Below are 15,929 nucleotides of genomic sequence, written 5' to 3' on the forward strand. Positions count from 1 at the left end.
ATCATGGTATTGTATTTGGAGGTGATTTATCTATGTTACAGGGATGGAACAAGATTAAAAAAGGATGTATACTCTGTTGGTTTCATCCACCTAATACCCCATGTTGGTGCGGTTAATATTTTGCGAAATAAAGATTAAGAACCCTATTTTGGTGTTATGATTTGGGGCGAGTCATTGAGAACTCGTAGCTGCTGGATGTTGTTGGTAATATGTCTGATAAGGTTAGTGGTTAAATTGGAAATTTGGATAGGGAAGGTTATAGAGGAAACGCTGCCCGATTTCTATTAACTTTGGAACTAGTCAATAGACTAGTCAAGAAAGACGAGCAAGGAAATGGTTCCTATAAATACGTGAATATTAATCTAGGAACTCGAAATTTTAAGGTCATTAATATTAGTATTACTTTCATGATGAATAGGTTAAGGACGTAACGAGGTGAGCTAGATTACAGTTAATCCATAAGAGGTATGTAAAGCTTATCTCTTCTTTTCTTTTGGCATATCTTAGATGTAAGTGTGAACGATATGTATATAAGCTTAGGGTGATTCCATTCATAAATTCCAAGCATGAACCATGAGTCTCATTCACTTCGTGATATTAAAATTCCTGCAATAGTTGAGTTATTGCCTTTTAAGGCTTTTATATATGAAAAGTAGTATATGTAAAGCCTGTCTCTTCTTCCTTTTAGAATGTCCACTCATAAGTTTCAGACATAACTCATGACTCGGGTTGACTCTTGAATGCTAGAGGTCCTAAAGTAGTTGAACTACTAACTTCGAGCCTTTTATATGTTGAGTAGTGACTGAGTACGTAAGCTCCTATTTCTAAAGACTCTATGATGATAAATGTCTCTGATTGAATAAGCTATTTATCTTGGTCTTAATACATGTCTGTGATTCATGAGACTCCGTTGATATGGTCCCAAGGGCATTTAGAGGATACTTGAGATGACTACTATTCTAATCCTCAAATGATAGTTCATTATGATTGTGTAATTAAGTCTTAGAGGATGATCCCATTATAGGTGATTCCTACCGTGGGTTCCAAGTGACGGTTCACTTGATGACTTTGTTGAGTCTAAGATAATGATTTAAAATTTATATGGTTTCTTACTACTCCACTCGTATGTGCTATTAATACATCTTTCACTGCATTCCATGAAGGGCCGAGCATGACCACATCCTATTAAGGGCCGGACAAACATGATATATGATAAAATGATTATTCACCGGTCGCATAAAGGGTCGGGCACGACCGCATTCCATGAAGGGTTAGGCAGGCATGATATATGTATATGATGATATGAAGATATGATAATTAACCGACTCCCTTACTAAAGGGTCGGATACAATATATAGACATGCATATAAAACTATAGTGATACAGTTGTAGCACCGAGCCCCACGATGGGCCGGGCACGGTATGTGATGATGATACATATGAATGTCACTTTAAGAAAAGGATCTTTACAGAAAAAGAGCTCAGAGGTTTAGTCAGCTATTGTCCTATTTTCTTTTTGATTCCATATTATAAGATGTAGGTACTGTGGTTAATTAACTGTTATACTTCTCTCCTGCATTCATATTTCAGCAATAATCTCATTTATGCTATGTTATGATTTCTAATCTCAGTACATATATCGTAGTGACCCCCTTTCTTTGGGGGGGCGCATCTCATGCCCGCAGGTACATATATTTATTTCAGGGATCCGCATGCTTAGGATTTCCACTCATCTATTTCGGAAGTGCTCCACTATTCTGGAGCCTAGATTTTGTTACTGATTTTCTAATATATATATTTATTTATTCAGGGGTACGGCGGGTGCCCTATACTGCCATATGTTACTGTTAATATCTTAGAGGTCGGTAGACATATGTGTGGGTTGTACGTATAAGTTCTGTTCAGTTATGTCTACATGACGTATTGTAAATATTAAGATGTTATGGCAGCCTTGTCGGCTTGCACGCCCTTTCTTGATAAGATACGAATGAAAGAGCCTACATATATATAGAAATGCTATGACCCACTGGGGTTCTTATGTATAGTTCTTATATCGATTGTTACATCTAATAGCAATGTATATGGGGGTCAGGGTCAAACCCCAGTCATGGCTAATTGGGTTGGGTCATGACAAAAATAGTATCAGAGCAGTTCGTCCTTAGAGTGTCTATAGACTGTGTCTGGTAGAGCCTTGTTTATCTGTGTGTTGTGCACTACATCTATAAACAGGGGGCTACAGGATATTTAGGATGTTACCTTTCTTTCACATCAAAGAACATGCCATAGATCCGAGTTATAGGAAAACTTTATTATACTAACCTTTGATTTTAGCAGAAGGACGACATCAACAGAAGGAAGCCTATCTGAATAGCAAAGTTCAGACCGAGGTATTTCTAGTTATGCCTTTGATTTAGAAAAAGCTCATGTTAAAGGGCAAAATCATTTTGTTGAAAAGTACAAAGCCCTCAATCATTAATTGCGAACTAGATAATTTGTTCACAACTCAAGAATAAACCTAGAGGGAAACCACATAGGTCAAGCACTACAAAGTACTGTGGTGCTTATCGGACTCTAGTTCCCTTCTGGTGGTGGGTGGAGAGTGCAATTAACCCAAAGAAGGAATCATGGTAAAAGTTAAGAAGTGTTATACCATGGAATCAAATACGCACAAGATATCATATAGATATAATGAGGATCATTATGAAAAGAAGTAAAGTTTAGTAAGGAAATAACTAAAAGATATGGGTATGAGTAAGATTAGGAATCAGCATCGGGTACATGATAGAGGTGAAAATGTCATGAAGAGGTATTGTGTATGTGTAACTCCACCTTTGAACATAGGGGGAGCCCTCGAGGATAGGGAATAGAGATTTGTGAAATAACTGAGGCATTGTGAAATTACTAACGGAACAAGTGGTATCCATTGGGATAACTAAAAAAAGTGTAATGAAAAAATGTGAAACACGTGTCATCAGAATATAAGTGATCCCAAATAGAGAACCTGACCAATTATAAGAACTAGTGACGTACTAAGTGGGATGAATGAAATGTGGCTTCGAATAAATTGCGACATTACTTGTATGACTCGAGTATCAATAATTAAACTAGATTTCATACTATATATTGAGAATTATAAGAATCCCATGATTTCGTTAAGGATGGTCTCCTATATGGGTAACTTAAAGTATAGATGATATAAAAGAAGATATGGATAGGGTGTCGAATACCAAAGGTATGGAAAAAGAATCATATAAATTTGAGAAGGTGGAAATAAACAGAGAATGGTATGAGTACACCTTAAATGGGGGGAAGTGAAAACGAGAAATATAAGCGTGAGATGCAATTAACCACCACTACTAGGTGTTAATGCGAACACTTAAATTTTAATCTAGATTCCAAGCTAGCATGAGTTAGCAAGATCTAAAGGCCAGCAACAAACGGATAGAGCCCATGGTATCTGGGACAGTGCTAAGAATTATTGGTAAAGATCTTGAACGTTATGACATCAAAGGATGGGTGCATATAAAAGGTATGAATAGGACAAGAGAGTAAGCGTGATTAATGGAAAGATGGTGTACAGGATAGCAGGACTAAACCTGATTAAAAGTTAAGGTGTTGGCAACCAAGTTATTGGCTACTGATGTGGTGGCATACAAGCAGCAAATAAAAAAGGATAAGAAATCTCTCCTATGGTAGAATATGAGAAGACTTAAGAGTAAGTAAAGGAAGAAAAATGAGTGTGACAACATAGATCGCAAATGCATGTCAGTACAATGGAAATAAGTAAAGAAGAATAAGCCAAGAGAAAGAAAGATTATGATTCAAGTGGAACGCACTCTGTACAAACTGTATCAGAGTAATTATGCAACCTACAAATAAGGGTATGCTAAGAGTAAGACTAGGTGATTACCTGATGAAAAAAAGTAGGTGATTACATTACTTGAATACATTAAGAAAAAGTATAAGAGGGGTTGAGGAAAAACCATTAAGATGTCGTCAATATTAAGGACAAAAGCCATAATGAAGCCCTGACATCAACTGAAGAAGGTAAGAGATGATACAGGTTTACATAAAGACGAGTGCAGCAATGCTAAGGCATCTTCTAGGTTGCTTATATGCAAATAATCGACGTTGACATCTAGAGTTCAAGTTGATGATTGGGGGTTCGTATAAGTGTCACCCAGGAATGGGGTAATAATATTCGGAAAGAAAGGGAAATATTGCCCTCATGTTAGTTCTTATCAGACCATCTATAGAATAGGGAAAAGTTTCCTATGAATTGGCCTTACAATCTGGTTTGAAGACAATATATCCAGTTTCTCACATATTAATATTCTGCAACAGTATAAGTGAACCCTTCTAAAATATTCTTCGTGGATGAAGTTTGCGTAATAAAAGAGTTATCCTATGAGAAGCAACCTATCGCCATTTTGGATCGAAAAATTAGGAAGTTGGGAATGTTATACCCCATACTTTTATACCTTGGAAGGTTCTTAAGCTTCTTAAGTATCTTGAAAGGCTCTTAATTTCTTGAAAGGGTCTTAAGCTTCTTAGAAGTTACCATGTGAGCCAGATGTTCTATAACGCTATCAAGTAACTCTAAGGAAAGGAGATGTCATACCCTATAATAGAGAAGATTAGAAATAGGGTTAAAAGAATCCAAAAGAAGTTGGAGGCCAAGTAATAAGTCGTAGGACTCTACTTACTTACGTAAGCTACCAACTTAAAAATCTTACATTCTTAAACTACTTGAGTTCATACCAAACATACGTAGCAAGGAATACATAGGTTCGTAAAGTAAGATGAGATTATGAACCTACGAGGAAAAAAACAAAGTGACACATGGCAGCAAGAGAGAGTGCCACGTGGAAGCAACTGGAAGTGCCACATGGTAGCAGGGGAAGCAAGGGGTGGACCCCACCTGTCATGTTGTAGCCCATGAGTGGAGGCGTGGTGTTTTGGCCCTATGAGAGCTTGACACGTGTCACCACTTAGGGAATGAAACATGTCACCCCCTAAGGTGGCCTATATATATATGTTTTATGGTCATATTTATCCAAACAATTCATTCTTATCCAAGAAAATTCTAGATAAAAAAGAAGAGAAACCCTTAAGCTAGAGAGAGAGCTATGGATTTTGGGAGAAAAAAGGTAAGTTCTCTGATTTCATTCCATGAATTAATTATCTAGGGAATAACAAGAGGGTATGAAGGTGTTATTAATGTAAAATTATGGTTTGGAGCAGCACTAAAAGGATAACAAACAGCCATGAAGTTTCAGTCATGCTAGGAGAACTTTCGAGGTGAGTTTTGGCAAATTTTGGCTTGTTTCGGGCAAGGTAAGGTTTTCCCTTTCAAATTAGAGTTTATGATGTTGTTATGAAGTATATTAAATTTCTTAAATGAGGATTGAAGTGGAAAAATTGTATAAGGATGCCTGACGTTAGAAACAAACTAAATTGAAGTTGTTATAGTCAAATCGAAGTCGAGTAGTGTGTTATGATTGTGGTGATGCAGTTGCAGCGGGTTGGATTGCGTGTTTCAGGGATGGAAAGTTTTATAAAATGGGTGTGGGTAATGCTGGTTTAATCCACATGACCCTCTGTTTCATATTGTTAAAGGTTTTACGAAATAAAGGTTAAAAACTCTATTTTTGTATCACAGTTTTGAGCTAGTTGTTTGGAGTTGTATTGAGTAATGTTGAAGTGATTTGATTGTATATATAGCTGAAGTTTGTTGTTGGTAATATGTCTTCTAATATTAGTAGTTGGATAGGGCAATTTATAGGGGAGATGCAGCCCGATATTTGGTATCTTCAGAACTAGTAATAAACTGGTCGAGGGAAGTCGATAGAGAAACGATTCTTATGGATACTTGGTTGTAGAGTTGGAAATTCGAAAGTGAAAGGGTATTAACCTTAGTATTTCTTTCATGTTAAATAGGTTTAAGAGACGATGGGGCGAATGTGGCTAAGAATAATCCGTAAGAGGTATATGAAGCTACCTTCTTTCTCTTGGCATATTTTTTGCATATGTATGTAAAGCTACCCTTCTTCTGTCTAGATATTTCTTTGACATCAGTTATGACGTTATTTTGAAATGTTTATGGTATCGAGTCCCTTGATGGTCCAAGTATGATATATGTTACTATCTAAGGATTGGGCCGTACATTCCACGACACATATATGTATGACGACTATATGAGGGAATGTAGAGAGTATGCAAACCTTATCTCTTCTTTTCTCTTGGTATGTCTTAGTCATAAGTGGTTGGTATATGTACTATTGGGATAATTCCATTCATAGAACCCCGAGTATGATTCGTAAAAATTATTCACTTCTTGTTGTTAGAAATCCTACGATAGTTGAGTTATTATCTTGTAAGTCTTCTACATGATGAAAGGTAGTACACGTGAAGCCTATCCCTTCCTTCTTTTGAAATGGCTTAATGAAAGTGAAGCGTTATATGATATGAGCTAGAGGTAATTCCATTTATAGGTTCTGGGTGTAACTCATGGCTTGTACTCACTTCTGAATGTTAAAGGTCCTAAAGCAGTTGAACTACTACCCTCGAGCCTTCCATATTTTGGGTAGTAACTAGATACTCAAGCTTGTATTCCTAAGGGCTCTAGGGCGATGAATGTCTCTGATTGCGTAAGCTGTGTATCATTATTTTGATACAAGTATATGATGCCTGAGACGAAAATAATCCAATTTGACCACTGTACATTGCTAACATGAGAAAATGGAATAATCTAGAATCTTGAGAATAGGCGAGAGGAGAAGTGTTGTTTGCAAGCGAACCCAATAATGCCATGAGGCGTTCTTCTAGATTAGAATATCAAAGGAGGACGTTGCAGATGCCCGGGGCGGATAGAGTAAATTCAACAAATCTAAGGAAGCAAGTCCTAGGCCTCACTATCTATCAATCAAGAAGGTAAGACTCCACTTAATATGATCTCTAATGACCCTCAGAGGGCACTCAGGCCAATTACTACTCGTATCTTCAAGTGACGGTTCACTTGGATATTTCATGGAGTCTTAGATAATGATTTAACTTACATAGAGTTACTCACTACTCTCCTCGTGCATATGGTTAATATATATTCCACCGAGTCCCTCACAAGAGGTCTGGGTATGACTAAGTACCATAAAGGGCCGAGTATGATATAAGATGATATAAGTATTCACCGAGTCCCATAAAGGGTTGGGTATGACCGAGTCCCATAAAGGGCCGAGTATGATATATGTATATGATTGTAAGATGACATGATTATTGACCAGGTCCCACAAAGGTCGGAGTATGGTATATATACGCATATGATGACATAATGATACATTTGTAACATCGAGTCCCACAATGGGCTAGGAAAGAAATATGACACTGAGATATATAATATCGCTTTACAAGATGCAGCTACAGTGATTTATTAATTGTTATACTTATTCCCTGCATGTCTATGTCAACTGTGTGCTCTTTGTGGTATCTTATGCTTTATATACTCAGTACACATATCGTACTGACCCCCTCTTTTCGAGGGGGCTGCATTTCATGCCCGCAAGTACAAATATATACTTTAGGGATGCGCCAGCATAGGGGTTCCACTCACCAGTTCAAAATCACTCCATTGGGCCAGAACCTAGTTTTAGTACTAACCCTCAATATATATATTTATTTTTTAACGGGTATGGCGGTGGCCTTGTCCCGCCTTATGTTACTGTTTTTACTCTTAGAGGTCTGTGGACATGTATGTGGGTTGTATATGTACGTGTGTATAGTTGTGCAATTATGTCTTATATTTTGGGTCGTTCCCTTTATCGTGGAAACCTTATCGACTCACGCGTGTGTTCATTATGGAATGACCCTACATGTTACAATAGCCTTGTCAGCTTATACATTATATTGCCTTATGCTTTCTGTTGGTATGTTAGAACTCTAACAGGAGGCATGTTTACTTATAGTTAGCAGGGGTACACATGAGTGTCTAGTTCGCACACCGATCATGGCCCTTATGGGTTGGGTCGTGATAGCAAACTAAGGGGGTGGCTTCTATCAGAGTATTACGGCGAAACAAAAACTAGAAAGAGGATGACCTGGGAAGTCAAAAGAAAGATAGAAAAGAGATGTCCATACATTTTCCTTAAATCCAAAGGTAATCTACACTCCTAAATTTATTAGATGATGACTATTATAGAGAACTCCCACAACCCTTGTGAAATCCCATAGGATTGGTTAACATTCGAGGATGAATGTTCTAAAGTAGGGATGGATGTTATACCCCATACTTTTGTACCTTGGGACGTGTTCTTAAGCTTCTTGAAAGTTTTCATGTGATCCCTACTGGCTACAATGAGACTAAACAATCCTAAGGAAGGGAGGATGAGGCCATCCCAAATAATTGGAAATAGATTTGGAAGGATGTATAAGAAGTTGGAGGCTAAGTAAAAAGTCATAGAATCCAACTTACTCGCATAAGCTACCAACTTGGATGGCTTACAAAAATAAGCTATTTGAGTATACGTCGAGCTTAAGTAGCAAAGATTATATAGATTCTAAAAGTGAGACGAGACTACGAACCTACGAAAAGGAGCAAAAACTAGATTCTAAACATATGAAAAGAAGTAAGTAGGTGACAAGTAGGTGATGCACCTACTTGGTGTAAGTAGGTGACATACCTACTTAGATGGAACCCACCATTCCACGTGGCATCCCCAAAGTAGGCGCATCGAATGAGGTGGACGAATGGCAGTTGGGCATGTGTCACACCTAGGGTAGGACACATGTAGGGGATGGACACATATCCCTCTTAGGGTTTGAGACGTGTCACTTTCAAAAAATATGTATATATGCCTAAGTAATGACTAGAAACTTTCATTTGTTTGTCTTTTCTTAACATTAAGCTTAGACAAAACTAGAGAGAACAAGGAGAGCTCTAAGCCATGGCAAGTTCGGCCATGGCTGCCACAAGGTGGGGCTCCGAGTCTTGCTCCATAAATTAATTTTCTAACGTAATATCGAACCATTGGAAGGTGATTATCTGCATTGGATGCATCGTTGGGGCAGCAAAGGGGTCCAACGACCAGCTATCGACTTTCAGCCCTTATTCTTGTCCTAGACTTGGAAAAAAATTAGAAAGAAAGGCGAAAAAGAGCCACGACCTTAGCAGCAAGGTAAGCCATCCAATTTTTCTCCGTAATTAACTATTTAGGGTATTATTCAATCATGTGAAGGTGTTTAACAACGTAGATAAATTGTTGGAAGCAAGGAGGTTCAATGTAAATCTACAACTTTCGGCAAGTTTCGGAAGCTTGTTGGTTAAAGTATGGGTTGATTCCCTTGTCCAATGTCTAGGAAAGTGTTAGGTGTATAAATAAGAGTTGTAAACATAAAAATAGGTACGTTATGGCTGAAGGATGTTGCAGGTCGCATAAGGACTGTTTTGACGCTATTCTAACTAGTTAAAGTTTGGCTAGTGTTGTCATTAGCATGGTGTTGTGTTTGGAGGTGATTTAAATATATTACAGGGATGGAACACGATTAAAAATGTCTGTATATGCTGCTGGTTTCATACACCTAAAACCCCATGTTCGTGCGGTTAAGATTTTGCGAAATAAAGATTAAGAACCCTATTTTGGTGTTGTGGTTTTGGGTGAGTCATTGGGAACTTGTAGCTACTGGTTTTTGTTGGTAATATGGCTGCTAAGGTTAGAGGTTACATTGGAAATTTGGATAGGGCATGTTATAGAGGAAATGCTGCTAATTTCCATTAACTTCAGAACTAGTCAATAGACTAGTCAAGAAAGACGAGCAAGGAAATGGTTCCTGTCACGTCCCAACTCCGTAGGCTACAATGGGTGCCCGAACTAGACACTCGTGTATACCCTTGCTAACCATAAGTAAACCGGTCTCCTATTTGAGTCATAGTGTGCCAACATGCAAGATAATATATAAGCCGATGAGGCTATCGTAGAATATCGGCACAACTTTACATACATACATATACACAACCCACATACATGTCCACAGACTTCTAAGAGTAAGAACAGTAACATAAGGCGGGATAGGGAAGAACAAATAAATATATACATCGAGGGTTAATACAAAATATAGGTTCCGGCAGTATGGAGCGCTTCTGAACTGCTGAGTAGAACTCCTATGCTAATGGATCCCCAACATGTGTATTTGTACTTGCGGACATGAACGCATCTCTCCATCCTCGGATCAAAGGGGGGATAGTACGACATATGTATTGAGTATATAAAGTATAGACATCATAAGGAAATTATAGTTCGCGTAAGGATGCAGAGGTAAGTATGACATCTAATCATTTACTGTACCTATAGCTTATAACATAAGGTCGTACATACTATCATCACAAACTGTACCTGTCCCATTTGGGGATGTGGTGTAATGACTACATCACTCTATTATACCATATAGTAATGCTGAGGAACATTCGGTCCGATCCACATATCATATAGTAATATCGAGGAACGTTCAGTCCGATCCATATATCATATAGTAATGTCGAGGAATGTTCGGTCCAATTAATATATTATATAGTAATGCCGAGGAACGTTCGACCTGATCTGTATATTATATAGTAATACCGAGGAATATTCGGCCCGATCTGTATATTATATAGTAATGCCAAGGAACGTTCAGCCCAATCCGTATATTATATATCGTACTTGGCTCTTTATGGGACTCGGTGTCATTATATAATTATATACCTTACCCGGCCCTTTATGAGACTTGGTGTCATAATCATCATATACCATACCCGGCGCTTTATGGGACATGGTGAAAGATATATTACAGTATACATGAGTAAGGTAGTGATTAACCATATACAATCTAAATAATTATCAGAGACTCGACAATGTAAGAAGATTAATCTATCGTCTGAGGACCAAAATAGTAGTGTAACCATCTTGAGTGTCTTCTAAATGACATTAAGGCCTATACCACTTAGGATCTCGCAGACCCTAGACATGTACTAAAGTAATACTAACAGTTCATAGAATTAGGGATACCTGTCGTCATATAGTCCTTAGGACTAAGAGCTTATGTATCAGTACTTCTCAACCTATGGAGTTCAAGGAAAGTAATTCAACTTACTATAAGAGTTTGACATCCAGAAGTGAATAAGAGATACGGGTTACATTTAGGACTTAAAAGTGGAGTTACCCAGAGCTCGTATCGCATTTTACTTACAATTAGGACATGTCAAAGAAAGAGAAAGAATAAGTTTTACCTAGTCTCTACTTTTTCTCAAGGAGTCATCATTTACATATATCGTACCCGGCCCGTCATGGGCTTGGTATCAGAACCTTATTATTGCATTACCTTACAATCATAGAACCACACTTATGTCAAAGACATATCAAGAGTAAAGAAGGGTAGCTCTGCGTACTTATGCCAAAACATGCCAAGAGAAAGGAGATAACTTCACATACTTACTACTCTCCATCATATAGAAGCCTTGAGAGACAATAACTCAACTAGTATAGGAATTCTACCATCAAGAAGTGAATAAGACTTATGAGTCATACTTGGGGTTATATGAATGGAATTATCCCCATATTTTGTATATCAATCACTTAAGGCTAAGATATGTCAAAACAAAGAAAGGGTAAGCTTCATATACCTCTTACGAATTACTCTTACACATTCGCCTCGTCGTCTCTCTAACCTATTTAAGATAAAAGTAATACTAAGGTTAATGACCTTTCACTTTCTAATTTCCAAATATACATCCAAGTACTCATAGGAGTTATTTCCTTATCCATTAACCTCGACTAGTTTATTACTAGTTCCGAACCTACCAAAAATCGGGTAGCATCTCTTTTATAACTTCAACATCCCCGAGATTTCAACTCGGCCACAATTCCAACAACCATACCAATAAAAAAAACCAGCAGCATATTTAAAAGTAAATCACTTCAACCTTACACAATACAAGCTCCAAACTACGATACAAAAATAGAGTTTTGAATCTTTGTTTCGCAAAATATTTAACCATAACAAATGGAGTGTCATGTGAATGAAACTAGAAGAACCCACACCTTTGTTAAAATACTCTGAATCCCTGCATCACGCAACCCAACCAGCTGTACCCGCAGCACCACAATGATAACCTACTACTCGAGTTTGATTTAACGCTAGCGACATTAATTTAGTTTGTTTCTAACGTCAAGCATTCTTATGCAATTATTCCAATTCCAGCCTCATTTAATACATGTAATATACCCCATAACAACATCATAAACTTCAATTTGAAAGGGAAAGCCTTACCTTGTCCGAAACTCGCCAAAACATTCCTCGGAAGTTCCTTTAGCGCGCCTAAAACTTCGTGGCTGTTTGATGATGTTTTGGGCTGATCCAAACCATAAATTTTCATTACTAACACCTTCATAACATCTTGGTAAACCGTAGAGAATTAATTCGCGGAACAAAATTGGAGACTTACCTTTTTTTCTCCTCCAAAACCGAAGCTCTCTGTTCTCTCTAGCTCAAGTTTCTCTTCTCTTTTCTTCTAGACTTTTCTTGAATTATTTTGGATAAAAAGAAACTTAAAAGATAAGGATGACTTAAAAGTCTTCAAACACATCTATATATAGGCCACCTTAAGGTGTGTCACATGTCAACCCCTTAGTGGTGACACATGTCAAGCCCTTATAGGGACAGCGCATCACCCCCTCCCCTTAGGGGCTGCCATGTCGCATGTGGGGACCACCCCCTTGCTGCACCTGTTTCCATGTGGAACTCCCTCATGGGATGCCATGTGTTGTTTTCTTTTCCTCCTCGTGGGTTTGTAATCTCGTCTTGCTTTACGAACCTATGTAATCCTTACTACGTAACCTTTGTATGCACTCAAGTAGCTTAAGTATGTAAGATTTTAACATTGGTAGCTTACGTAAGTAAGTTGAGTCCTACGACTCATTACTTGGCCTCCAATTCCTTCCGAATTCTCATAACCACATTTCCAATCTTCTCTTCTATGGGGTGCCACACTCTCCCTTTCTTAGAGTTGTTTGATAGCGTCATAGATTATCTGGCTCACGTGACAACTTATAAGAAGCTTACTATCATTTCAAGAAACTTAAGAATCTTAAGAGGTTCAAGAAACTTAAGAAGCTTAAGAGGTTCAAGAAACTTAAGAAGCTTAAGAAGCTTGAGAACCTTCCAAGAAACTCAAAAACCTCTCAAGATACAAAAGTCTTTTAAGATTCAAAAGTACGGGGTGTAACATTCTTCCCCCCTTTAGAATATTCGTCCAAGAATATGAACCAAGACCTTTCTCCGGATCTTAGACCGACTATACGGAGAGTTTCTCTATCCCATTGCCATAACATATACTCTCATGGAGCAATCAATATCAGAGTTCCAAAGGTTAGGATTACTTGTAGACGTAGGGAATAGGTATGGATACTTGTGTTTCATTTACTCTTTCACTTCCCAGAGGGTCCCCCATCCTCGTACTACTCTCAGCCAAGCACGCTTAACTTCAAAGTTCTGATGGGATCCGATGTGTTAGTGCTGATATGATCGCATTCATCCCTTATAAGATCTCGTTTGAAGTTTAAGCATTTCCATTTACATATGATAGAGTCAATTGGTTTTCTCTTATGATTATATTTCTATTGTCCGCTTCCCCCTTTTAGGGTATACCCATGTCATCTTCTTGTTTATTTTCAACTATTCATACGCATATGATTCTATTCCAACACATTTCATATACTACACCTTCAGTTTGTAGCTATCTATTCCTTTTTTGTCTGATACTCGTACTTAATTGATCATGTTTATCTTGAGTGCTCCTTGTAGTAGTCATTCTATTCTTGAGTCATAAACAACTTATCTTGTCCTCTAATAATAGTTGAGGGTTTTGTACTTTCCAACAAGAATGAAACTGCATCATCGGGCATTTTGCCTCTCAACGTGAGGTTTTCCTATGGCGAAATACAGCTGAAGATACCTTAGTCTGAACTTTGCTGCTCAGATAGGCTTTTGTTTCTCTGAAATAAAATTTTCCAAGTAAAAAGGGTGCCCCTTATCGACAACCTGGAGGGTACCTTTTACATCTTTAGTTCAATATAATAGGGGTACTCGGTATCAATTTCCAAGACATATTAAGAATCTATGTTTCATTCCCCCCCCCCTCTTTTTTTTTGTTTTGGAAAATTTCAACAGAGTTTTCTCTATACTCCTTACTATCCCCAAAACTTGAACGCAGGAAATACCAACAATACCTCATAGGGCCAACATATATATATTCATATCTTATCACAGCCACACGGGGCTTTCAATATCATCTCATATCGCAGCCACACAAGGCTTTCAATATCAACAATAGTATGAAAATGATGGACTTACCTCAGGTGTCCAACTCAACCTTCATTTGTTACACTTTCCAGTCTACCTTCATTTCAGTTTTCGACTTTACGTTTTAATCATGTGTCAATACCTTACCTAACAGATACCCTTCCTTCCCTTGCTTACTTGCATGCTTTGTAACTTCCAATATCATCAATTACTTTCTTTGGTTGATGTCGTCCTTTGGCTAAAGTCCAAGGTTAGTATAAGGAGTTTCCCTATGACTCGGATCTATGGCACGATCTTATACAAGAAAGAAAGGTAACATCCTAAATATCCTATAGCCTCCTATTTATAGATGTGGTACATCACACATTGATAAATTAGACTCTATGAGAGATGGTTTGTAGACATTCTGAGGACCAAACCGCTCTGATACCATTTTGTCACGATCTAACTTCGTAGGCTGCGAAGGGTGCCTGAATTGGACACTGACGTATACCCTTGCTAACCATAAGTAAACCGGTCTCCTATTTGAGTCATAGTGTGCCAACAAGCAAGATAATATATAAGCCGATGAGGCTTTCATAGCATATCAACATAACTATACATAGATACATATATACAACCCACATACGTATCCACGGACCTCTAATAGTAAGAACATGTAACGACCCAATCCCATAGGCTCGACTGGGGTCCGACCTGGACCCCCATATACGTATGTATCTTCTATAATCAAGTTGAACCATATGTGATGTGATACTATAAAAAAAACCCAATGGGTCAAAACTTTTTCATATAGTTGTAGCCTCTTTCCCCTAAATCATAATATGAAAGGGCACGCAAGCCGACAAGGCTGCCATATCAAAATAACCTTTACAATATGACATACAGGCATAGCTGAAACAAACTTATAAACAACTCATATGGATATGTCTATAGACCTCTAAGAATAGTAACGATTACATAAGGTGGGACAGGGTCCCCGCCGTACCCCTGAGTAAACAAATATATACATGGGAGGACCAGTACCCAAAGGCTAGGTTCCGGAATAGTGGAGCACTTCCAACATAGCTAAGCGGAAATCTTAAGCTGGCGGATCTCCGAAATGAACATTTGTACCTGTGGACATGAAATGCAGCCTACCAAAGAAAGGGGTTCAATACGATACATGTACTGAGTATATAAAGCATAACATAATATAAGTGAGATTACAACGGAAGTAGGGGTGCAGGAAACAAGTATAACAATTAACAAAGCACTGCACCTGCATCTTATAAAATGAGAGCATGTATATCATCCTGCTATACCGTACCTAGCCCGTTGTGAGACTCGGTGTTATCATATAAACATGTATATTATTTCATCATGTCATCGTATACGGCATCATATCGTCGTATACAGTTTAATCTTATATGTCATCATAGTATATCCGCTCAACTATGGGGATTGGGTTCTCAAATGTATTCTTATATTTTCATATGCATGCCTACATAAACTATCCGGCCCATCATGGGACTCGGTGTCAGCATTTTTTATACGGTCATTATATGCATACATGTGTCGTACCCGGTGCTCTATGAGGGTGTCGTTCCACAATCATACTATCA

The 15,929-nt window shown here is 38.0% G+C and overlaps 1 pseudogene; it reads right to left on the reverse strand.

The window, feature by feature from the left end:
* Positions 1–13,438: 13,438 nt before the first annotated feature.
* LOC129893583 (5S ribosomal RNA) lies at positions 13,439–13,556 on the reverse strand (annotated as a pseudogene).
* Positions 13,557–15,929: the final 2,373 nt, after the last annotated feature.

This window comes from Solanum dulcamara, chromosome 6 (assembly GCF_947179165.1).
Source record: "Solanum dulcamara chromosome 6, daSolDulc1.2, whole genome shotgun sequence".
In the NCBI taxonomy this organism is placed as follows: domain Eukaryota; kingdom Viridiplantae; phylum Streptophyta; class Magnoliopsida; order Solanales; family Solanaceae; genus Solanum; species Solanum dulcamara.